General features: G+C 41.3%; 2 long non-coding RNA genes and 3 other non-coding genes across 8 annotated transcripts; 3 read left to right on the plus strand and 2 right to left on the minus strand.

Annotated features, from left to right (window-relative positions):
• Positions 1 to 179: 179 nt before the first annotated feature.
• On the minus strand, positions 180 to 13709 carry LOC129473592 (uncharacterized). 2 transcript variants are annotated; one of them, XR_010119150.1, is made up of 5 exons: positions 13536 to 13709; positions 11791 to 11983; positions 10323 to 10450; positions 5784 to 5968; positions 180 to 264 (listed from the first exon to the last, which is right to left on the minus strand). It is a non-coding gene; the product is annotated as an uncharacterized lncRNA (long non-coding RNA). The 2 variants fall into 2 exon arrangements; XR_008654298.2 differs by lacking the exon at positions 13536 to 13709 and adding an exon at positions 12505 to 12718.
• TRNAI-AAU (transfer RNA isoleucine (anticodon AAU)) lies at positions 12408 to 12481 on the minus strand. The gene has a single exon. It is a non-coding gene; the product is annotated as a tRNA-Ile (tRNA).
• On the plus strand, positions 12511 to 22666 carry LOC129473589 (uncharacterized). 3 transcript variants are annotated; one of them, XR_008654293.2, is made up of 5 exons: positions 12511 to 12939; positions 18140 to 18250; positions 19221 to 19311; positions 19691 to 19817; positions 22343 to 22666. It is a non-coding gene; the product is annotated as an uncharacterized lncRNA (long non-coding RNA). The 3 variants fall into 3 exon arrangements; XR_008654294.2 differs by lacking the exon at positions 18140 to 18250; XR_010119143.1 differs by lacking the exons at positions 18140 to 18250; positions 19221 to 19311; positions 19691 to 19817; positions 22343 to 22666 and adding an exon at positions 13082 to 15572.
• TRNAA-AGC (transfer RNA alanine (anticodon AGC)) lies at positions 19418 to 19490 on the plus strand. Its single transcript has one exon. It is a non-coding gene; the product is annotated as a tRNA-Ala (tRNA).
• On the plus strand, positions 20138 to 20210 carry TRNAA-AGC (transfer RNA alanine (anticodon AGC)). Its single transcript has one exon. It is a non-coding gene; the product is annotated as a tRNA-Ala (tRNA).
• Positions 22667 to 24349: the final 1683 nt, after the last annotated feature.

Here is a 24349-nt window from a genome sequence, read left to right on the forward strand (position 1 = left end):
AAGCAAACCCATAAAGTTGTTCATGAGCTTGTGGACACACCTGCCAGTTGTGAATAAGTGGCTCTAATCCCAAACGACTTACCTACAAAGAGCCTGAGAGCTGAACTGCACAATGGCCCACTTTCCAGTCCTCACTGAAGTTGCACGCACTCCGGAAATCTCTGAACAGTAGTGTAAAGGCTTTGCAAATAGAGTTATCTTTGAAACAACAACACATGGAAGGCTGATTGGTACTTGGAACTTGAATACAAGGCAATTTTGTGCCTGCAAAAACAAAAATAGCAACATTATTCTTAAGATTTCAACAAAACACAGTGTCTCATCACATAATCCAAAGAAGTCCAGGTTACAAGCCCCAAAATATTCAGCATTATGAAAAAAACAGGGAGATCTTAATTCACATGGCAAAGAGACTCCTCGAATAACAATACTGAGAGGACACAGATGTCAAAATCATCTGACGCATACAGTAGAGCAGTTATGATAACAATGCTCCTAGAATTGGGGGATAACATTCGTGAAGTGAATGGAAAGTTGGAAAGTCTCAGCAAATATCTGGAAAATATAAACACCAATTTTAAGCTTAAGAATTAAAAAAAACGTATTAACCAAAACTCTTAGGGGAAATGAAAAGCTTAACTGGATGATCTCAATAATAGAATGCAGATGACTAAGAAAAAGTCAACGAACTTGAAAACAGAACAAGAATACCTACATAATCTGAACTATAGAGAGAAAGGAGTATTTCTGTAAATGAACAGAGGCTCAGGGACAAATAAAAAATAGCAAATCTAACATCCACATTATCGTAATCTGAAAAGAAGAGGACAAAGAGGTCTTTGTGGGATAAAACTTTGAAGAATTAATGGCTGAAAATGTATCAAATTTGTCAAAAGATATAAAAAAAAAAAAAAAAAGCACCTTAAAAAAAAAAAAAAAAAAGAACACTTGGCCGGGTGCCGTGGCTCACGCCTGTAATCCCAGCACTTTGGGAGGCCGAGGCAGGCGGATCAGGAGGTCAAGAGATAGAGACCATCCTGGCTAACACGGTGAAACCCCATCTCTACTGAAAAAACACAAAAAAATTAGCCGGCCGTGGTGGCGGGTGCCTGTAGTCCCAGCTACTCGGGAGGCTGAGGTAGGAGAATGGCATGAACTTGGGAGGCGGAGCTTGCAGTGAGCCCAGATCAGGCCACTGCGCTCCAGCCTGGGCGACAGAGCCAGACTCCGTCTCACAAAAAAAAACAAACAACAAACAACAACAACAACAACGCACTTAGCCTATCTGATTCTTTATTACTTCTAAAAAGTGCATACTAAGACAATTTTGTTAGCAAAGGTCAATCAGACTACATCAGGTAAATTCCCTAAGTCTCCTAGTATAATTCATGGCACTAAAATATGAGGAAAAAACAGGGAGGATATGATTATAAGTTCAGTTTGTGTTTTTTGGTGAGTGAATGTCTCCAGTCCTATAGATGCAAGTGTAGATACACAGTAAGAGTAGTATAAACGGGAGACACCTTGGAAGGCTATTTCTTCCTTCATTCATTCAGTTGGTCACTCAATGAACTATCATGAATTGAGCACCGTCTCTGTTTCTTATCAACAAAGGAGACTACGGAAAGGAAGAGTGACTAAGATCTCTGAAGAAGGGAAAAGCTAGATGACTGGGCCACAAGAGGAAAAAATGCAGCAAGACAGGTACAATTGTTTCTGGTCCCTCAAGCCAGAAGGTCCTATCATTATGTGAATACTGGAAACGGGTGAACTCCACCTTTCCTGAGTGGGGAATTCTTCCAGTGCAGCATTGGCTGATAAGGAGTGATTTCCAAGTAGCATTGATTGTGTTCTTTAAAAGCTAGGAATTGATAAAGCAGCAGTGCGTGGGAAATGAGATTTACTAATCTGGATGTCGCCTCTTAGGAAGAGTTGCTCTCTTAGAGCAGCAGGCCGCCTGTCAATCTCATATTCTGAAGGTCCTGAGTTTGAACATCAGACAAGGCACAGCTTATGCCGTTATTTTCATTAAGGGAAATGAAATAAGTGCGATAAATAATGGAACACAAAATGCTATGAGATAATGATTTCAAGACAGACCAAATATTAGCTTAAAATTTAAAAGTGAGCTTTCTTTGTTCTTTCTTTCTTTCTTTCTTTCTTTCTTTCTTTCTTTCTTTCTTCCTTCCTTCCTTCCTTCCTTCCTTCCTCCCTTCCTTCCTTCCTTCTTTCCTTCCTTCCTTCCTTTTTTCCTTTCCTTTCTCTTTCTGTCTTTATTTATTTTTTCCTTCTTTTGGCTTCTCAGTCGCTTGAGTACGAGGCGTGGCGAAGGCATATAAATTACACAGGAAACTTCAAGCTATGTCATATGTCTACCTCTCTAGCTGACAGGGGAAGCAGGGGAAATTTCACTTCCAATTGCCTGCTCTGAAGGTCATCCAACCATAATTACGGGGTGGGGTGGGTGAAGTCTTTTATTCTTTTAATCATCCAACAGATAGTTCTCAACACGTATCTTGTTAAGAGACTGTTTTGGGTATAGCAATTCACAGTGAATAAAATGCAGATATTGTCACCTTTGTGATACTATGTCAATGTTGGGGGGAGTGGGGAGAAAACAGACAGGAAGCAAAAAAGAAAAATAAACAAGAAGTCATGTGATGTTATCTACTGGGAGGGACTCATTAGGCAGTAAAGGACTCGGCAGTGTGGAGGTGACACATTCACTTTTCAGCAGAAGAATCAGGGAAATTGTCACCTTGAAGATATCACTTAGCTTCCCTTTCTTCCAATAGTCTTTCTTTACATGGGAACTGAGGACTCTAGGATTCTCTGGCTGGATCTCAGCACCTAGAGATGGATCTGGGCAATAGGAACTGCTCAGTAAGCATTACCTACTGCTTTGGTTGCCTTCTCCCTGGCCTCTTGGATTGAGCTTGCATCATACGTGTTCAGTAGGAGCTTGCTTAGTGGATTTACAGGTTGAGGTTAGAACCCACCAGGATTCTCTTCCTGGAAAGAACAGGCTTCCCTCTAAGGTTTCATATAGACCCCGGGTGAGGAAAGGGCCCTAAATGGCTTGAAAAATTGAATGCTCTTTGGGCAAAGCAAGAAGCGCCACTATGGAAGGGCATCATTTGGGCATATATCAGGGTCTGAGTACAAAGATGAGTGCTCACGTGGTCAAGATGGTTAAGCAGAGAATCTGACCAGAATGTTCACGGTGCAAAGAAATAATCTTGTTGGGAGAAGGATCACAACAACTGGGGAATTAGAATACAGCCTAAATGAGATTCAAAAATAATACAACAAGAATCAGGCACAAATCCTTTACTACTACATTCTTTTGTACAGATCCATTTTGCCTAGAAAATCATACCTTACTATGCATCCCTATTGTGTTTCTCCACCATCTATTTTACTTTATAAATTTTATTTCACTTTTACCATCACAGAAGCTTGTTGCTACAAAATAAATGAGCAAATCAGCCAATGGCAACAAAACTGCACTGATATCTCTCCTTAGACCTTGAGAGCATTTTCCTTAAAGGTGAACAATAATCCACGTTCAAGAATTTTTCAGCTCTATGTGCTAGAAACTATACTGACTGTTTATTAATTTTTATGTAAGTTGGTTGATACAGTTTTTCAGCTTCCCCAAGTATTATTACCCCAGTGTTACAGATGACACTGAAGCTCAGAGCAGTTAAACCATTTTCCTTAGATCACATAACTTTAAAGAGGGAAACCAGATATGGAAAGCAGATTTCTTTCTCAATAAAAAAATCACAAGCTCTTGCTTTATTCTAGCACATAGTCTTATCATCTGTTTTCTTCACACCAGCTCACTAATGTAACATTCATTCATTTACCAAATACAGATAAATGAGTGGATTTATTCTTGCATCGATCAGATATGAATTCAAAATCTCTTCTGTATCTGCCACACTGGGCTCAAGACTTGCCAGTGCCTTTGTCTCCTCTCCCTCAAATCTCTCCACCCAATGTCTTGACAAATACTGTAGATCCTTCCTGCATAAACTCTCCAGAATCTTTTTCTTCTGTTTTACTCACCTCCCTCTTTATCCATGCTATGGTGTTCATGGAGGATGTTTTCTTCACCATGAAGTGTGAAGGGGATTGAAGCTGCAGAAAGACTCATGCTGTTCACCTCAGGAACTGACATAGTAAACGTGGATACATCTCAATCCTTTAATATCTTTACGGCTTCTTTCTCTTTCTCCCCAGATCCAGTTTTTCCATTTTCAAGTTCTTTGACATTTAAAACTAAAAACCTCTCCCTAAAATGCTGCATTTCTACCTGGAATTTTTTCAATGAGTCTTTAGCTTTCATAATATTCTCCCAACATATCTCCAAGCATCCAGGCTTTTCAATCACTACTTCCCTCTGTGTGTATTTTACACACACACACACACACACACACACACACACACACACTCCACTTAAATTGAACAGGCATATTTCTTTACACAGGAATTCCTACAAACATTCCACCCTATACCTACCCTAGGTTTTCTCCACCCTATGTCCACTCTTTCTCTGCATTGCTGAATGTATTTTTTTTATTCGTTCACTCTGATATGATCTTGGTCTCTTATTCTTTATGCCTCTTATCTGCATTTTTTGGTTATTATTGTTCTGCCATGCAGTTGGATATGTAACTTTTACCTGACACACCTTAGCAAGAAGACAACACATGTCTCAGATGTAAGTAAGAAAAACACTCTCCAGGGATTTCCTAGTGTAGTGCTCGGCACACTGGCCTCACTCCTGAAGGTCCCTCGGTGTGAAAAAAGCAGGAGCTCTTTGCCTTCCAGAAATCTGCACCATCCCACAGCCTCAGTTACAAGAAGCAAGTGACAATGCCATCCCTTTTCTTTTAAAAAAATCATTTAAGCATCCTGAGATATCTGTGACACATTAGCTGGGCAGAGTCCTTCTGTGGGACATGTCATTTTCCGTCTCAGAATATGTGAAACTTGACATTTTGGCAACACCAGAGTTTTCCCTTTGTGACTTTCTCTTTGTTCCCTTTTCTCCTCCTTCCTCGCAGAGAATAAGTAGCCACTGCACTCTTGCACTGGGCCATCAATGAGAAGATCTGCTCTTAGTGGAGCCCTGCTTTCGCGGTGAAGGCCTTGAAGTCGCGTGTGATCTAGACTGCCCACAACGGATGAAAAAAGATGCTGTGAGATGAAGAGGTAGCTCAAGTGGTCGAGTGCTCACTTAGCATGTGAGAGGTAGTGGGATTGATGCCCACATTCTCCAGGTTTTACTAGTCGGACCTCAGGTCTCCAGGTTACAATGGAAAAAAATATGTATTAAACACCGATCTCAGAAAACAATACGTTAGACACTGATCTCAGTAGCAGCCTGGACACTTCTTTGGCTCATTATGTAAAGGCAGCAACAATACGGGGTTGACCAAGATTCTACTGCTATGTGGTATAGTATACATCTATCGATGTGTAATTAGTTTTCGGTTTCTTTGAGGAGCTGTGATAAAAAGGGACATATCCAGTTGCGCCTATTCTCCCTGTTTCCTCCTGCAGCTTGGTCCTAAATGCAGCATAATTATGGAAAGTGCAGGGCAGAGCCACTCGGGTAAATACAGCCCCAGCTTTCTGATCAGGAGACCGAAACTAGGAGTTGCCAAGTAACCAGGAAAGACACTGTGGAGAGCAAACTTGTCAAGTTGTATGTGAACTCCTGGATGCGCCTGTGAGCTGTGAATAAGTAGCTCTGATCAAAGACAACTTACCTAAAAAGAGTCTGAGAATCGAACTAAGTGACAGCCTACTTTCCAGTCTTCACTGGCCACTGGGTTGCACACACTCCAGAGTCTCTGAATAGCAGTGTTAAGGCTTTGAAAATAGAATTGACTTTGAAACTACAACACACAAGCCTGGCTGGTTATTGGAACTTGAACACGAGGCAATCACGTGCCTGCAAAAACAAAAACAGCAATATTATCTTTAAGATTTCAACAAGACACAGTGTCTCATCACATATTGCAAAGTACAACCCCAAAATATTCAGCATATGAAGAACCAGGACAATCTTAATTCACTTGGCAAAGAGAATCCTCAAATAACAATACTGAGAAGACACAGATGTTACAATCATCTGACACATACTTTTAAACAGTTATGATAACAATGCTCCATGAATGAAGGGATAACACTCTTGAAGTGAATGGAAAGTTGGGAAGTCTTAGCAAGTATCTGGAAGCTCTAAACACTGATCTTAAACTTAAAAATTAAAAAATGTATTCATCAAAACTATTAGGAGAAAAAAAGCTTCAGTGGGTTATTTCAATAACAAAATTGAGACACTCAGAATAAAATCAATGAACTTGAAAACAGAGCAAAAGTACCAACCTAACCTGAACAATAGAGAAAAAGGAGTGTTTTTGCAAATGAAGAGAGCATCCGGGACAAACAGAAAAATAACAAAAATCTAACACTTACATCCTTGTAATCCTGCAGGAAGAAGAGAGGGAGGTCCTCCAGAAAGAAAACTTTGAAGAATTAAAGGCTGAAAACGTATCAAGTTTATCAAAAGACTTTACAAGTTCAATAAATGTCAAGCAGGTTAAACCCAGAGAAATCCATACCCAGACACATCATAATCAAACTGTTGAAAACTAAGGAAAACCGTAAAAATCTTGAAGGCAGACAAATGAAAATAAAAGGGAAACTGCCACTTGAATGGACTTCTGTGGACTTCTCATCAGAAACCATAGGGGCCCAAGAGAAACATTTACTAAATACCGAAAGAAAAGACCTGTCAACCCAGAATGCTATGTGGAGCAAAAATATCTTTCAGACTAAAGGTAAATAAATACACTCTCACAGGAAGGTAAACTGAGAGAATTCATTGCTAGTAGAACTGCTGGACAAGAATTAGCAAAGATTTAAGATGAGAAAAATGATACCAGAAGGAAACAGGACACCATCAGTAAAGGAGCGAAAGCAGAAATAGAAAATGTCTGGGTAGACATAACAGACAATTATTCTTCTCTTGAGTTCCTTAAGGTATGTTTCATGATTGAAAGCAAAAATTGTAACTTTATCTGATGCAGTTGTCATTGTATCTGGATGTACTACATACATAACATAAAAGGGTAAAGGTAAAGGGCCTAACTGCTGATGAAGTTTCTATACTCAACTAGAATGGTAAAATATTGATTCTACGTATACTGCGAAAGGTTATATATGTATATGGTGATCTCTAGACCACTTAGGAACCAGATTTAAATAAACCAAAATAAACTAGGAAGAAGAACATAGAAGAATTAAGACAAGGGGAGCAAATGATTAATAAATTATTAAAAAGTAGATCTATCGGCTGGGCATGGGGTCTCACGCCTGTAATCCCAGCACTTTGGGAGGCCGAGGCGGGTGGATCACCTGAGGTCAGGAGTTTGAGACAAGCCTGGCCAACATGGTGAAACCCTGTCTCTACCAAAAATACAAAAAATTAGCCAGGCATGGGGCCGGGTGCCTGTAATCCCAGCTACTTGGGAGGCTGAGACAGGAGAATCACTTGAACCCGGGAGGCAGAGGTTGCAGTGAGGGGAGATTGCACCATTGCACTCCAGCCTGGGTGACAAGAACAAGACTCCATCTCAAAAAGAAAAACAACAGATCTATCTAAAAACTTATCTATAAGAACATTAAATGTAAATGATCTGAAACAGTGAATTGAAAACCAGAAATTGTCAGAATGTATTATAAATGAATATGCTGACTATAGGAAAGTCACTAGTAATATACTTATATGTGAGATTAAAAGTTATACAGCATATTGAAAGTAAAGAATGGGAAAAGATATGTCATTTAGGCATTACTCAAAGAAAGCTGTGGTGGATATATTCAAATCAGACAAACCAGATTTTAAATTGTGGAAAACTTCCAGGGATAAAGGGGGCTGTTACACAATTAGAGGTGTCAACACACCAGAGAAATAATGTCCCAAATGCATATAAGGACACAGGGCTTCAAAACCTGTAAGCAAAATTGGATAATCCAGATAAAAATAGAAAAATCCGATTACATTTGCAGACATTAACACTCCCCTCTCAGTAACTGATAGATCCAGTAGACAATAAATCAGTAAACACATTTGAGAACTGAACAACATCCATACAGCAATGGATCTAATCAATCAACTTTCTAAAGCAAAATCACAATTTGGGTAGAAAGAAGAGAAAAAAATTAAAAGAAAAACAAGATCATGTTATAACTAGGAAATCAGGAATGTTCAGAGTGCAAAAGAGTGATATATCGAAACTGACATTTTTGGAAGGGTTATTTAGCTGTAAATGACACGACACAGAGACTGAAATCGTAAAACTGGACGTGGATCTTCCCTTCTCCATATTTGTCCTGCCTTCTCTTGAGGTCTGGGCTGCTTGAATCTTTAGAATCTCCTGCACTTACTACAGTGTCTGACACAGAGCATCTTCCCTGTGAATGTGTACTGAATCAATGGAAAGGAATTGACAGATTCAAAAACGTTGTGCAGGAATAATGTTTACTATTTGACAAATCACTGGATGTGGGGCTTGAAGGAGAAAAATGTGTCAAAAGTTGACTTGGAAACAAAGCCCAAAAGGTGAGTGAAGGGGATTTGGGGAATGAGATATTTGGTGTGTGAATGAATGGGGTGCTGTGGAGAGGAGTAGGGAGTAAGACTGTGAACTGGAGCAGAGAAAGAATCACGTTTTAAAATCTAAAACATCTTCTCAGTTCAAGCTTTGACACTTAGCAGCTCTGGCACCTTGGAAACAAAACTTCTCTGAGGTTCCATTACTTCTAGAAAGTGCAGATTAGGACACATAGTTTTGTTGGTGAAACTCTATTGGACTATATGAAGTAAATTCAATAAATCTCTTAGTATAATTAATGGCATACAAGATTTGCTTTACGCTTTTTGTAGCAGGATTGTCTCCAGTCATGTAGATGCAAGTGGAGATAGAGAGTAAGACACAGTAGTATGGACAGGAGACACCCTTAAAGACTATTTTTTCATTCCTTCATTCGTTCAGTTGGTCAGTCAGTGAACTATTATGGACTGAACAAGTCCTGTGTGTCTTTTCAAAAAAGGAGACCATAGGAGGTGTAAGAGTGACTAAGATCTCTGAAGGAGGGAGAAGTCAGATCACTGGGCCACAAGAGGAAAAAAGTCAGCAAAACAGGTACAATTGTTCTTGGCCTCTTGCCTCAAGATGGTCGCCTTGTTAGGTGAATACTAGAAATGGGTAGATTCCACCTGTCCTGAGGATAAAATTCTTTGGGTGCAGGATTGGCTGATAAAGAGTGATTTCCAAGCACCACTGATTGTGTTCTTTGAAAGTTAGGAACTGATAAAGCAGCAGTGCTTGGGAAAATAGCATGTGGGATGTCAACTCTTGGGTGAGAACCGCCCTCTTTCTGCAGCAGGCCACTCATGAATCTCCTAATCTGAAGGTTTTGAGTTTGAACATCAGAGAGGATACAGTTTTTGCTGCTATTTCAGTTGAGGGAAACAAAATGGGTGCACTAAATAATGAAATGCAAATGCTATGAGATAACAATTTGAAGACTGACTCAACATTAGCTTAGAATGGAAAAGTGATTTAGGTTTTTTGGTGTTTTGTTTGTTTGTTTGTTTGTTTTGGCTTCTCAGTGGTTTGAGTAAAATGAATGGTAAAGGGATATAGATTACAGAAGGAACTGTAAGCTATATCATATAATTGGTCTTTCTCACTAGCTGATGGAAGAAACGGGAAATTTTTCGTCCAACTTCCTGCTCTCAAGGTTACCCAATTGTAATTATGAGGTGAGTGGGTGAAGTCATTTATTCTTTTATCTTACATGTATTTCTCGAGCACATATCTTGTTAAGAGACTGTTCGGGGTACAGCCGTTCAACAGTGAAAAAACGCATATATTCTTCACCTTTGTGAAACTACTTTCTAGTTGATAGGGGTGAGGAGAAACAGATCAGAAGCAAACAAGAAAAATACCTAAGATGTTATGTGACAATGTCTACTGGGAAGGAATCCATAGGCAGTAAGGGACTTGGGAGTGTGGAGATGGCCCATTCAGAAGCTCTTGGGAGCGGAATCTGAGAAGTTGTCACCTTGAAGACATCCTTTACCCACCCTCCACCCCCTCCCCCCTCCCCACTCCTGCTCCTTCCTTCAATCGTCTTTCTTCACGTGGGAAATGAGGACTGTGGGATTCTCTGGCTGGATCCCAGCACCTAGAGAGGGATCTGATCAATAAGAACTGCTCGGTAAGCATAAGCATTACCTCTTGCTTTGGTTGCCTTCCCCCTGCGGACTGCTGGCCTCTTGGATTGAGCTTGCATCATAGGTGTTCAGTAGGAGCTTGCTTAGTGGATTTACAGGTTGAGGTTAGAACCCACCGGGATTCTTTTCCTGGAAAGAACAGGCTTCCCTCTAAGGTTTCACATAGACCCTGGGTGAGGAAAGAGCCCTAAATTGCTTGAAAAATTGATTGCTCTTTGGGCGAAACAAGAAACCTTCCTATGGAAGGGCATCATTTGGGCATATATCGGGGTCTCAGTACAAAGATGAGTGCTCAAGAGGTCAAGATGCTTAAGCAGAGAATCTGACCAGAATGTTCGTGGTACAGAGAAACAGTCTTGTTGGGAGAAGAATGACCATTGAGGCCTTGGAATATAAGCTAAATAAGCTTCAAAGGGAATACAAAAAAGAATCAGGCATAAATCCTTTACTACATTCTTTTGTACAACTCAATTTTTGCCTAGAAAATCATACCTTGCTATGCATCCCTATTGTGTTCCTCCACCATCTATTTTGTTTTTTAAGCGTTATTTCACTTTTATGTTCACAGAAGCTTGTTGCTACAACTACATGAGCAAAACAGCCAGTAGCAACAGAAATGCGTTAATATCTCTCCTCAGACCTTGAAAGCATTTTCCTTAAAGGTGAACAATGTTCCACATACAAGGAGGTTTTCAGCACTATGTGCTAGGAATTATACTGAGTGTTTCTTAATTTTACGTAAGTCGGTCAATATAGTTTTTCAGCTTCCCCAAGTATTATTACCCCAGTGTCATACATGACACTGAAGTAAAGGGCATATCACTCTCTTTATTCTGTGTGTGTATGTCTCTGCTTACAGCTAAGGAGTTCCTAAATTATAGTTTTGTAAACATTAGTTCTAAATCATTCTGATCACTTGAATTTTGAAAATGTCAAAACCAATCACATTAATGTAATAGAAAATACAGGTTTGAAGTGCATTGGTTCACTGTTTTATTTACTGTCGATCAGTGGAGTAGAAATTCCCATCGCGGAAGAGGGTTCATTCCTGTCTCTCAGCCTCAGCAAAGTTTAACACTTCAGAGCTTTCCTGACTTTGGATCTATTGCGCATGCTCTGTCCTTTACCACTGTCCAATCCTAGGGGCATATAGAGCCACTCAGAGCCTTAGAGGTACATTCAGTGAAATGGAACCAATCACCAGATAGTGTCGCCTATTGTTCATCTGACCAAAATGCACTATGTTGGGATAGCATGGATTCTACAGACCCGTGAAGCCCATTTGGACCACAAGACACTCTTTCCATCATGCCTGCACACCTATCCTTCACTCTTCATTGGCTCGTGCAGACTTTTAAAAGTATTTAGCAATAAGCATCCTACCCCCAAGAAGCTTATGATCTCATGGAGAAGATGGCCAAGCAACAGACAATCCCAACATGGTGAATGCCGCTGAAACAAACGTGTACCTGGATCTCCGTGAGTGCTGGGAGGAAAGCAACCCAAACTCAGAAAACTAGGAGAGGTGTCAGGGAAGACATTTTCCAGAAGATGGTTTCGTGTCTAACAAAGCCGTGAGACGAGCAAAGAGGAGATGAAAGGCTCAGCGTTCCATGGGGACATTTCCTTAAGTCCAGTATCTCTAGAGTTGAGTGTGGGAAGCTAAAAGAGAGGAAACAGAAATGAAAAATGGGAATTCTTGAGAGGCTTTACTTACCCTGCACAAGCCAAGGACAGGTCTGCGGGAAGTAAGCAGATGCACAGTTAGGAAAGCCCGTATCAGGAGTTAGTCACGACAGGGAAAGATTTGTACACTTTGGAAATCGTAAAAGAATGAAGAGCCCAGGTCCTTGTTTCCGTCTCTGTTTTTCGCGTTCCTCCCGGATTTCAATTTCCTTCTGGGATCTCAGCTCTCTTCATCATCTGCTCTGGCAGGAACACTAAACTGCAAAACAACCCTACGATTCGGCGAACTACGTCCCATCAAGATTTCTCGGTATATATCCATTTACTTTCTTGTTTCCCGTGACTTTCGATATCACTGCACACAATTACTACTGTAAGATAAACACGAAAAAGCCACGTGTGGCCAGTACGGGGATCGAACCCGCGACCTTGGCGTTATTAGCACCACGCTCTAACCAACTGAGCTAACCGGCCCCGCTGGGAGCGAGGGACCTTACCTCTCTTGAGAAGTTTAACGGCGAACGTTATTCCAATCACCTAAGAAACTTTTCTGAAGTTCTTGGAGCTGGAAAGAACCTACGATCTTTGCTGACCTGTTTAGGATCCTCGGCAAATTTCTTCTAACCCTGAAATTTCAGTTAAAATACAATTCTGCGGAAGGAAAGTTCAAATGTCACCTGCTTCAGTGTTTCATGACAAGGGGTTTTAGTGACGCCATCACTGTCCGCCGGTACTGTGGCCTGTCCGTATCACTCCTTTCTACTTTGCTTCCGTAGCTTCTGAGCGACCCGTGAAGAAACTGACGGAAAACGGAAGGAATTACCGCCAGTTCCTTTCCACGGGACGTCAAGGCCAATATAAGTCTCCACCCAGGCTCCTCTGCTCGTAACTTCTAGCACGATTCCCACTGTATTCGCCCATGTTTCCCAAAAGTGAGTATTTGATCCCTACCCCACCCCATTTTTAGCAAACTCAGGAAAACACTCTCATATTTCTATCTGAAAAGGACACTTTAGAGAAATACTTTCCATTACAGTCTTTGTGTTCGCATTGTGTTCCTTCTCGATGAAACAGGTATAAGTCCATTGGTATTTTACGCACGACAAGACAACTTTGAAGCCCGACTCATGACCTTTAGATTAAGAAACACTCTCCGGGAGCCCTGCTGATCGCTGGGTCTTACGAGGTTGATGCCTGCTGTCCCAAAGAGAACTATTTCCCTGCGTGTTTCCGCCTGGCTGCCCACTTCTCCAGTGGAGAAACAGCTGTTCCTCGGATTCATTTTTGGAAGTTCTTTGGGTCCTGGGTAAATGGGGCCGCGTCTTGCAGCGTCGACAAGGTGGTTGAATACGCAGGAACACCCACAGTACCCAGGGACTAATAAATAGCTCAATAGGTAAGTTTCGAATAATTGAATAAAGGAAGTCTCAACCAACCCCCTTGCCGTATTACAGATGGTCCACCTCTCTGCCTAGACTATTGTGCTAATGTCCTGTTCCTTCTCCCGGCTTTTGAACTAGATTCTCACCTCTCTCCAATCCATCTTTCGCGGGGCTGGCCTGTCTTTCCGCCTCATTTCTGAAATTCTATCCATTGCCGCCTCTATGCAAACCGACTCTGGTTAATCCTTCACTCGGTATGGCTCCCCTCTTCCGCACTTTGCATTGCGAGAAATGCCCTTCCTTGAGGCAGCTGGAGGCCTCCTCCTCCTGAAAGCTTAATTGTGGACACAGCCTTGAGTAGAGGCGAAAAGGAAAGAAGGCTGGGAGATAATGGGGGAAAAACACACTTTTGGTCTGGTTTGAAAGCTGGCGCCCGAAAAGGGGAGCGAAAGGACAAGAAAAAAAAACACGCTCCGAAAGTGTCTGAGATTGCTGCGGCCGTAAAGCAGAGCACTAACCGCGGTACTGACACGGGAGGGGAGCAGGGCTCCACCGCCGGGCCTGTGCCCATGGACCTAGGTGAGGACGGGCTCTCCTTCCTCCGCGCCCAAATGTTGCATTTCCCAAGACCACCCTGGCCCGCCACGCCCCCATCCTGTGCCTATAAAAACTCCCGAGACCCTAGCGGGCACGGACACAAGCGGCTGGACGTGAAGAGGAACACACCGGCGGGAGAACACAGAACACCCACCCTCTCTTTAGTCACCCTGGAGGCCTCGGAGAAGGCGGTTTCGGTGATCCGTGAAGAGACCCTGAGTCTTTTACGTCCCGGAGAATGACAAGAGAGCGAGTACCTGGGCGACGTTTACTTTCTGGGATTTCGGGAGATGCGGTTTTCTGCACGCCAGGGGCCAAGCCTGAGACGTAGACGGACGGCAGGGATAGGAGCTCTCTCCGCGTCACAAACGCCGCTGCTCATACCTGGGTTCCTTGATTTTCCTGCCTATATAACCCAACTTCCCGTGGCCGGGCTCTGAGCTCTCATTCTGCGGACTGGGACAAAGGGGTTAACTGTCATGCGCTTTGTATAACCCCAGGATTCTGCACTTGCCCAAGGGCGAGGCGCAAATCCAAAACCACGCACAACTGAACACCGAGATCAGCTGAGTCCTCAGTGTCTCACGACACAAAATCCCTACGATTTTAACAAGAGTTGTATTTGTGCTAGCACTGTTACTGACAAACGCATGTCAGATCCCATCTGTCTTTAGCTCAATGTGTGACGTTAGACACGTCGTTTTGCTCCTCAACTTTCTTATTTGGAAAAAAAAAAGCAACTGTTCTAGATTTGCAGAGGGCCTTTTCAGAGCTAAGTTCCAGTAGCTATACTGTAAGTTGATCTCTTGGGCAGTCCTGTTGGTGAGGAAAGAGGGCAAATTGAGAAATGAACAAACAGAGAAGTTGCAAAAGCCCTGTGACTTGCAGCACAGGACAAGTCTACAAACCCTGCCATGCCACACTAAGCTCAAATTGTTTTAACACCAGCTTACTCAGACCCGATGATCCAAGATAAGACCAAAGCCAAACGGATCCAGCAACTCTGCGCAGATCTTCATGTTCCAGCAGCTAAGTTCCACTGAATAAACCTATGATTCGCCTCGTTTAGAAATTCTGGCCGTGCGCGGTGGCTCACGTCTGTAATCCCAGCACTTTCGGAGGCCGCGGCGGGCGGATCACAAGGTCAGGAGATCGAGACCATCCTGGCTAACACGGTGAAACTCCGTCTCTACTAAAAATACAAAAAAAAATTAGCCGGGCGAGGTGGCGGGCGCCTGTTGTCCCAGCTACTCGGGAGGCTGAGGCAGAAGAATGGCTTGAACCCGGGAGGCGGAGCTTGCAGTGAGCCGAGATCGCGCCACTGCACTCCAGCCGGGACGACAGAGCAAGACTCCGTCTCAAAAAAAAAAAAAAAGAAAGGAAAGAAGAGAAAAGAAATTCTGTCCAGTCCCTCCTGAGAAGGACCTTACTAACTTTCCCCCTAAAACTGTCCTATGAATAGCTCCAGTCCCCAAACCCTTTAAATTCTGGTCTCTGACTCACCCTTGTTTTAGGCGGTACTGGGACTCCATAGAGGCGGGGCTCTTTGCTCAGCAAATTTAATAAATCCAAGGTAGTGGAATCAATTCGTTTTCTTGGTCGCCTTTTTTTTGAGGGAGTGGGTCTTCTAAATGTTGATTCTGATCCCTGTCTATGGATATTTATAAATAAATAGATGTTTGCACTCCATCATTATGTGGAGCCAAAAGTGTTAAATTTAACTATCTAATTACCTCTAAAATAACCACTAAATTCAACGATGTGAAACTTATCTAATTAGTTCCACATCCTGGAATGAAGGGATGTAATAGGTAATAACAGGTCTCAGTCTCTAATGGAGACATAATCACACAGACACCAGATGAAAGCTGAGTAAAGTGGAAAGCAATAGGTAGAACACCAATTTGCTTTATGCTATGATTTTTGGAGGGAAGCAAGAAAATTAATCAAGGAAACAAAGAAGAAATCCAAGACGTAGTAGTGTTGGATTTGCATTTTTGTCATATGACACTACTTCTATTCTACAGGATTCACTTGATCTCCATCTGACCTCCTCAGGGTAGACTGCTCTTTCCCAATCACTCCTGCGATTACTCTAGGAGATTTGTGATCCTAAAGTAAGGGGGAGTTTTAAATTTACTTCTAAGTACACCTGCATGATGCCATTAGTCAGGGAGGTAGCTGAACACACTCAGCTCTGAATCCTTTAAGCAGAGGTAATAATTACTGACACTCTGTTTAATCAGATTCTGAACATGATGTGCCACTTTTCCTTTTGCGTCTGAAGTGACACCAGCCATTTTCACAGTTTCTTCCACTAGGAGGTCCTGGGAGAAAAGTGATAAGGGTAGATTCAAGAATGGTTAGTTTGATAAGAGAAATATAAAGGCAAGTATCTTTTTCACTCAGTTCCCCTTGATTCTAAGAGTGGGTCTATATAAAGAAATGGAACATGCTTCTGCTAATTAATATTCAGGCGGAAAAAGTCATGACTTCCACTACAAACCCACGTCCCTTCTTCCGAAGACATGACAAATTGATGAGGGTATTCTTTCTTCTGTCGCTAAAACGAAGTCTGAAATATAGGTTGCAATATTAGCAGTGCCATAGTGCAGAATTTATCATAATTAACACTTTTTACTTGACTACATAAGAAAATAGAATTGGAATGTAAAGTTAATAAATTAATCATGTTATAAACAATATGAACATAGAAGCAAAAATTGCATGGTCTTTGGCATGCAGTCTTTGATTTGGGGAATGCATTTTTTTCTATTGCTCTCAGGAAGAAAGAACAGAAACAGTTCATATTCCCATGGTATAGACAAAAGTATGCGTTTATGTTCTTACTCCAGAGGTATATCAAGTCCCCCAATTTTTCATAATCTACTCCAAAGAGAATTGAACTGTCCGGACTATCAGCAAAACATTAGTACACTGTATTGATAGTATCATTTAAATCTTCAATGAGCAAGAAGTGTCAAATAAGTTGCAGATTTTGTTAAGCCCCGCATGCTCCAGAGGGTGGGATAGAAACACAGAAACCATTCATCGACCTGGTTCGTGAATGAAAGTTTTTAGGATCTGTGAAATTCTGAGACATTTCCTCCAAAGTAAAGACTCACTGTTGCATCTCGGAAGCTCCCGACACTTAGAAGGGAGCACTGTGCTCACCATGTTTCTTTGAGCTGTGAAAGCGGCGCGTTCCACACTTGGAGACCCTTCTCTGACATATTTACCAACAGATACTGAATTAAAATATTAACAAATTGAATCCAGCGTTATGTATAAAGCATAATGCACCATGAGTTAGGGGAGATTGCCTTGGGAATAAAAAATTAGTTAAGCACTGAAAAGTCAATTAAATGTAACATACCACATTAACAAAACAAAAAACACACGTAATCATCTCACTAGATGCAGAAGAAATATTGGACCAAATTTGCCATTCATTCGTGGTGTTTAAAAAATATCTCAGTAAACTAAGAATAGAAGGAAAATTCCTCAGATGAATAATGGGCATTTAAGAAATTCCTACAACTAGCAACATAGTTAATAGTGGAACAATAAATATGTACCCTTTAATATTGGAGAAAAGTGCAAAATATCTGTTCTTACTTCTTCTACATTTTACTGAAAGTCCTAGCTAGTGCCAGAAAGTAAGGAACGCATGAATGAAGAATAAATGGCATACTCACTTTAGAATAAGAAAAATATATTCATTTGCACACAACATGATCAGATACACAAAAAATCCTAATGCATCTACAAAAACAAGCATTATAAGTAAATGCAGCTATGTCACAGATTACAATATACAAAAATTAATTGTATTTCTATGTACTAGCATCAACAAAAATGCAAAATCAAATTACCATTTTCAATAGGTTTAAAACAAATGAAATATTTAGAGATAGACTTGTCAATGTGCACAAGACTTGTACCTAGAAATCTACAAAAGATGGCTGAGAAAAACTCAGGAAAACCTGAATAATTGGTGGTGTTTGCCATATTGACAGATTGAAAAATGTAATATTATTAAGATATCTTTTTTTTTCCTCTGAGTTGATCTATAGATTTACTACAATCCCAACAAATATCCCAGCAGGAGATTTTGTTTTGTTTTGTTTTGTTTGTTTGTTTGTTTTTACAGAAATTGACAAGCTTATTCTGAAGGACCTAGAGTAACCTAAATAATTAGGAAAAGAAAAACAAAGTTGGAGGACTTACACCAAGTGATGTCAAGACTTATTATAAAGCTAAGGTAATCAAAATAATGTGGTATTGTCTCAAGGATACTTACACAGATTGATGGAATAGAATAGATAGTCCAGAAATAGACCAACGTATGTGGTCAACTGATTTATGACAGAGGTAAAATGTTATTTAATGAGTTTTTTAAACAAATGGTCCCAGGCAACTGAGTATGGAAAAAATGATTCCCTACCCTTACCTCACATCCTATACAACAATTAAATCAAAATGGTTTATATACGTAAAGCTTAACGTTAAAGATACCAAACTTGTAGAAGAAAAGAAGAAAAGAAGTCTACACATATTTGATGTAGCCAAAGCTTTTTCAGAAGGGACCAGAAAAGCACGAGCCCTTACAAAAAAAGATACATTGGATTTTATAAAATATTAAAATGTTTTTCTTTGAAAGACAGTATTAAGAAAATGAAAAGGCAAGACATAGACTTGAAAAGAAATTTAATATATTTTATGTGCACACATAGTTGTTATACATCATATGTGTTATAGATACACATATATATAACAAAGGACTTTTACGGAGAATATAAAACACATTTTAGAACTCAGTGATACAAACACTCAATAAGGATAAGGGGAAAAACCTTGAGCAGGCATTTCACAAAATAAGATGCTTATATGTCAATAGGCACTCTAAAAGATGTTCAACAACATTAATCAGTACAAAAATGCAAATTAAATCTATCAAGGATTAATAGGTAACAACAGATCTCAACTCCCCTGAATGGAGAAACAATTAGTAACACAGATATTAGATAAAGATAAGTTACTTGAAGGATCAGTCGATGAAAAGATACTTGGGTTTATTTCCAGGTTTGTGTTCTTAAGAAGTGATGCATTCAGCAGAGCATTTGAGGTAACTGCTAATTAGGGACGGTACTTCCTTCTCTTTCATCTAATGGGAGAGTGAAATCAGATTAGAACTAGAGCTTTCCTAGTGAGATCTTTTCTCTCTTTCTCAGGATCCCGACTCAGATTGAAAAAGCAGAGGATGGTCACTGCCTTCCAGGTCTGAGGCTGTGTCCCAGAAGCTTCACTCCTGGCTTCGCCTTGGTAGGGAAGTTTCCGGAGGTGTTTGAAAACCTGGAAACTTAAGTGGGACATGGGACGATATTTGTGCCCCGGTTATAAAAATTGGCAGAAAAGACAAGTGTAGTGTGGGGGATTAGCTCAAGCGGTAGAGCGCTTGCTTAGCATGCAAGAGGTAGCAGGATCGACACCTGCATTCTCCAGTTCCTTTTAATCCCTAGGCTACCCATGGTATCTGGCCTAGACGACAGTTGCACAGTACTATTACTCGTTATTGTTGTGGCAGTTTCTATGTGGATCATTGGCCTCATCCACTGTGCCTGGTGCTGAAGAAGTGCTTCAGGAATGAATCCACAGATTGAGATGAAAATTCTCAAGCTTTCTCTTTCTCAACTCCTCCAAGGTTCTCCATCACTTTCTGAGTCCTACAGGAGGGAAGTGCTATTGAAGATGCGGCTATATGGCGTGAAGCTCTGGGGCTGGGAGAACCTGCCCCACCACTTCCGGGAGGCGGTGCCGGCAAGGAGCAGGTGACGATCACAACTCTAGAGCGGGCTGGAATAGCTGTGCCCGCAAGCCAGGCAGTTCCGGGTGGTGCTTCTCCATCCGGAATGTGCTCTCTACTTCCGAGAGATGAAGAAGGCGAAATTGGAAAGTGAGGAGAGAGGTCTCCCTCATGATCTTCTTTGGAAATCCCTATTCTTCGCACTGTCAGGCTCATAGAACTTTGCTCAAGGCAGTATCTGAGAAGCTCCTCCCTCAATCTTGTCCTGCCAGGGGTTTGGCGACCCAAAGTACCGGCAGGCTCCTAATACCCAGGAAAATGGGTGGGGTGCAGTGTTTCCCCAGTGGGGAATTAGCTCAGGCGGTAGAGCGCTCGCTTAGCATGCGAGAGGTAGCGGGATCGACGCCCGCATTCTCCAGTTTCTTGTCTGGTTTATGTCTCTTAGTCTGTGTTCCCCGTTGTTTCTCCTGTTGACGATATCGGTGCTTCTTACCTGGGAGAAGATCAGAGGAACCTGCCGCCTCCCTAGAGCCCGTGTTTTATTGATCCCCGTATAAGAGTCTTGTTGCCCCTGCTTCCAGCCTCCCTTCTTTGCCACTCTTGCCGCAGGTTTGGCGCTTCTAGGTACTCAGGTCTCAGTGCAAATTTCCCGTCTTTAGACAAGTACAGCTAAAATGATGCCCACACGATCTCTCAGTTCCTATTACATCTTCACAAATATCGTCTCCTCCGGAAAGTATGTCTTTGAATTATTGGTTTGTTTTTCTCTCCCCTAGAATGGGAGCTTCCTGAGTACCGAAACACGGTCTGTGTAGAATGTGTTTAACTCACTTCATCACCATGTGTAGAGTTAAAGTCCTATAAAATACGGTTACTGCCTTGAACAGATGAGGTGGGTAGTATAAGGAAACCGGGAGATCAAACACAAAGCAATACTTAAAAAAATTATCCTGCCACATTTCTAAAATCTTAATAGTAGCATTCACTAATGTAGTTCGGTTTTTCTTTGTGCTTTCTCCATATCCCCTTATTATTATTATTATTATCGACATTTGACTGATAATTTTCCATTTGTTTTCAAATGACCAAGCAGATTTTGCAATTTTCTAGTTAATTCCTGTGTCTCCTTCACCATTCTATTTTCTGGTTTTCTTTTGGGCTACTGCTGCCTCTTCTTTTTCTTCTTCTTCTTCTTCTTCTTCTTCTTCTTCTTCTTCTTCTTCTTCTTCTTCTTCTTCTTCTTCTTCTTCTTCCTCTTCTTTCTTCTGCTTCTGCTTCTTCTGCTTCTGCTTCTTCTTTTTCTTACTTCTTATATTTGATGTACTGACTTCTTCTAATGCTTTGTAACTTGGGTATTAAAAGGTATAATTTAAAATGAGAAAGAAGTTTCTACAGAATCCTTAGAAACATGTCATTATAAGCCCCCATTTTCATTATATTCTAAGGAGCTGGAAGATATACTTTTGATTCTTTTCTAAACTGTGCATTCGAGAATTAATCTCTTCTTGTTTACTTTTATGTTCATTCTTTCAATGTTATTTTCTAATTTTTGTGTATCATTTTATTTATCAACACATAAATAGATGAGTTATATATACATGTATTTATGAATGGCAGGTGAACCACACATTAGTGCTAATATTGGTGACTAAAAGTTGGAGAACCAGACATTATGTACCTCATAAAGCGAAGCAATGGAAAGTGCACAAGCCCACCTATCAGATTGTCTTGTTAAAAGATTTGAAGCTGAATCTAAATGAGCCTCTACTTGTAACTACCAGTTTACAAGAAATAGAGTAGATTAAGAAACATGTCAAGGGGCAGGAAATAGATACAATGAAATAAATACAACATAGAGGTGTTTCTAAGGATAAAAGGCCCAGTTCCTTCAACAATTAACTGGTATTAACTCTTTATGATACTATAAGGGTAAATATATGTCATTACACATTTGTTAAAAAAAAAAAAAAAAAAAAAAACCCCAGGATGTATAACACAAAGAGCAAACTGTAATGTAAACTGTGGACTTCAGTTAACAACAATGTATTAATAATTATTGGTTTACCAGTTGTAACAAATGCACCACACTGATGCAAGATGTTAATAATAGGGGAATCGTAAGAGAGGGAGAGTGATGGAGTTTGTGGAAAATCTATCTATTCTGATCAATTTTTCTTTAAACCCAGAACTTCTCTAAAAAATAATGTCTATCAATTTTAAAAAATAATATCCACAAAAGAAAGACCAGGGACCTTTTATGGATGAAAAGAGTCTTAAAAAACATAAAAATCTGTAGATTTTAGTTTATTATTTATAATCAGCAATTAGGAGAAATTTTTTTTGTATGGGTGACAATCAGAAAAAAGGTTAATATTAGATATATTTATGATCTATTACCAATTTGTTAACAATAGGTACATACACACATACAAACATGGCCCTAAAATTTCCTAGCTCTCTCAAGCTATTGATTTCATCATTCTCTCTGCTGCTGAGTTCAAGAAAGCGAAATGTGTAATGGGTATCTCTCCTTTCCAACCTTCCTTCCAGTTCACAACCTAGTGCTGTCCACTTGCATGGGATGTTTCTTTTCCACCACAATGCTCTGAGATAACTAAGTCAAGGGAAGTTTGTGCAGCCCTCCAGACCCTCCAGATTTCAAAGGAAAGCCCACCGCTGCTGGTCTGGGGGAGCTGATGGCCTATTCATGGATGAGATGGACTAAGGACAGTGGGAAGCACAATGGACCAACAGTATTGTTGGAGGGGACTGGGTGAGGAAGCAGGAGCCTAAACAACACTCTCCAGATACTGCGTGAACACTGTCTCCAGAGGGGTCTTGTAGCATCAAAAATTAAAGCTAAATGTTGATTTCTTTCTGGTAATCATTTTGTTCAGCAACCTGGAAAAACGAAAAAAAATTATCTCATTCCCTTTCCTATTTAAAGCCTGAAATATTCAATTAAAATGATAAAACTTTAAAAAAGTGCTTATTAGGCCAGGCTGGTGGGAGGCCGAGGCGGGGGCGGGAGGGCGGCGGGAGGGGGGAAATCACTTGAGGCCAGGAGTTTGAGACCAGCCTGGCCGACATGGCGAAACCCCGTCTCTACTAAAAATACAAAGTTAGCTGGGCGTGGTAGTGCGCGCCTGTAATCCCAGCTACTCGGGAGGCTGAGGCAGGAGAATCTCTTGAACCTGGAAGGCGGAGGTTACAGTGAAGCGAGATCGCACCACTGCACTCTCAAAAAAAAAGATGCCTATTGAAATTTTTAAACTTACAAGTACTCTGACATATAAGTAAATCATTTTCTCTACATACATGGTTTTTGCACTTATACATGTCTAGACACCCTAGGAATGGTGGTGCCGTGGTGTGAACATGGAGCCTGTAATGGCCAGCCCCAAAACCTCCTCCTCATCAACTGTTGACTCATCAACAGTCAGTAATCATAACTTCCTTAAAATACAAGAGCCGCAAAACATTCCGGGATATCTGTGCTAATTAATCTGGCAGTTCCTACTGTGTCTTCCCCAGGTGTGACGTGCTCTCTTCCGTGAAATTAGTAACTACAAACTGTAATGGGAACAAGGCAATTGATTGTCTCCCCACTCTTACCCAAAGCGTTCTCTGAGATGTTTGGTAGTTATCTGGGTCCTTACTTGACCTTCGTGACCTTAAAACAAAGGGAACATGGCATTTGTGAATCTGAAAGACTTGTGATAATTTTCTCATTTCCTCCAGGCTGTGTGCATCACTCTGAGTTTGCGGAGGGAACAGCCCTTTTTCAGGGCCCCCTCGTGTCCTGAGTATCATCCTCAGAATGTGAGGCTTGGGCCCAATCTGAAGAGGGTGTGAGGGAGAGCCAAAACGCAGGGATTGTCCCACAGTGCAGTCCTGCTCTGTAAATCCCTTCCTCTGACTAGCTTGATTTTAGGCTCTGAGAATGGATGGGGTGGGATTGTGAAGGGGTGGCCTATCCCTCCACACCTGTGGGCGTTTCTCGTCGGGTGGGACGAGAGACTGAGAAAAGAGACACAGAGACAAAGTATAGAGAAAGAAAAGTGGGCCCAGGGGACCGGTGCTCAGCACACGGAGGACCCGCGCCGCCCCGGTCTCTGAGTTCCCTCAGTATTTATTGATCATTATCTCTACCATCTCGGAGAGGGGGATGTGGCAGGACAACAGGGTAATGGTGCGGAAAGGGTCAGCAGGAAAACATGTGAACAAATGTCTCTGCATCATAAACAAGGTTAAGGAAAAAGTGCTGTGATTTGATGTGCACATACATAAACATCTCAATGCATTAAAGAGCAGTATTGCCGCCAGCATGTCTCACCTCCAGCCGTAAGGCGGTTTTCTCCTATCTCAGTAGATGGAATATAAAATCGGGTTTTACACCGAGACATTCCATTGCCCAGGGACGAGCAGGAGACAGATGACTTCCTCTTATGTCAACTGCAAAGAGGACTTCCTCTTTTACTTATCCTCCTCAGCACAGACCCTTTTACGGCTGTCGGGCTGGGGGACCGTCAGGTCTTTCCCTTCCCACCAGGCCAT

Source organism: Symphalangus syndactylus, chromosome 23 (assembly GCF_028878055.3).
Source record: "Symphalangus syndactylus isolate Jambi chromosome 23, NHGRI_mSymSyn1-v2.1_pri, whole genome shotgun sequence".
Taxonomy (NCBI): Eukaryota; Metazoa; Chordata; class Mammalia; order Primates; family Hylobatidae; genus Symphalangus; species Symphalangus syndactylus.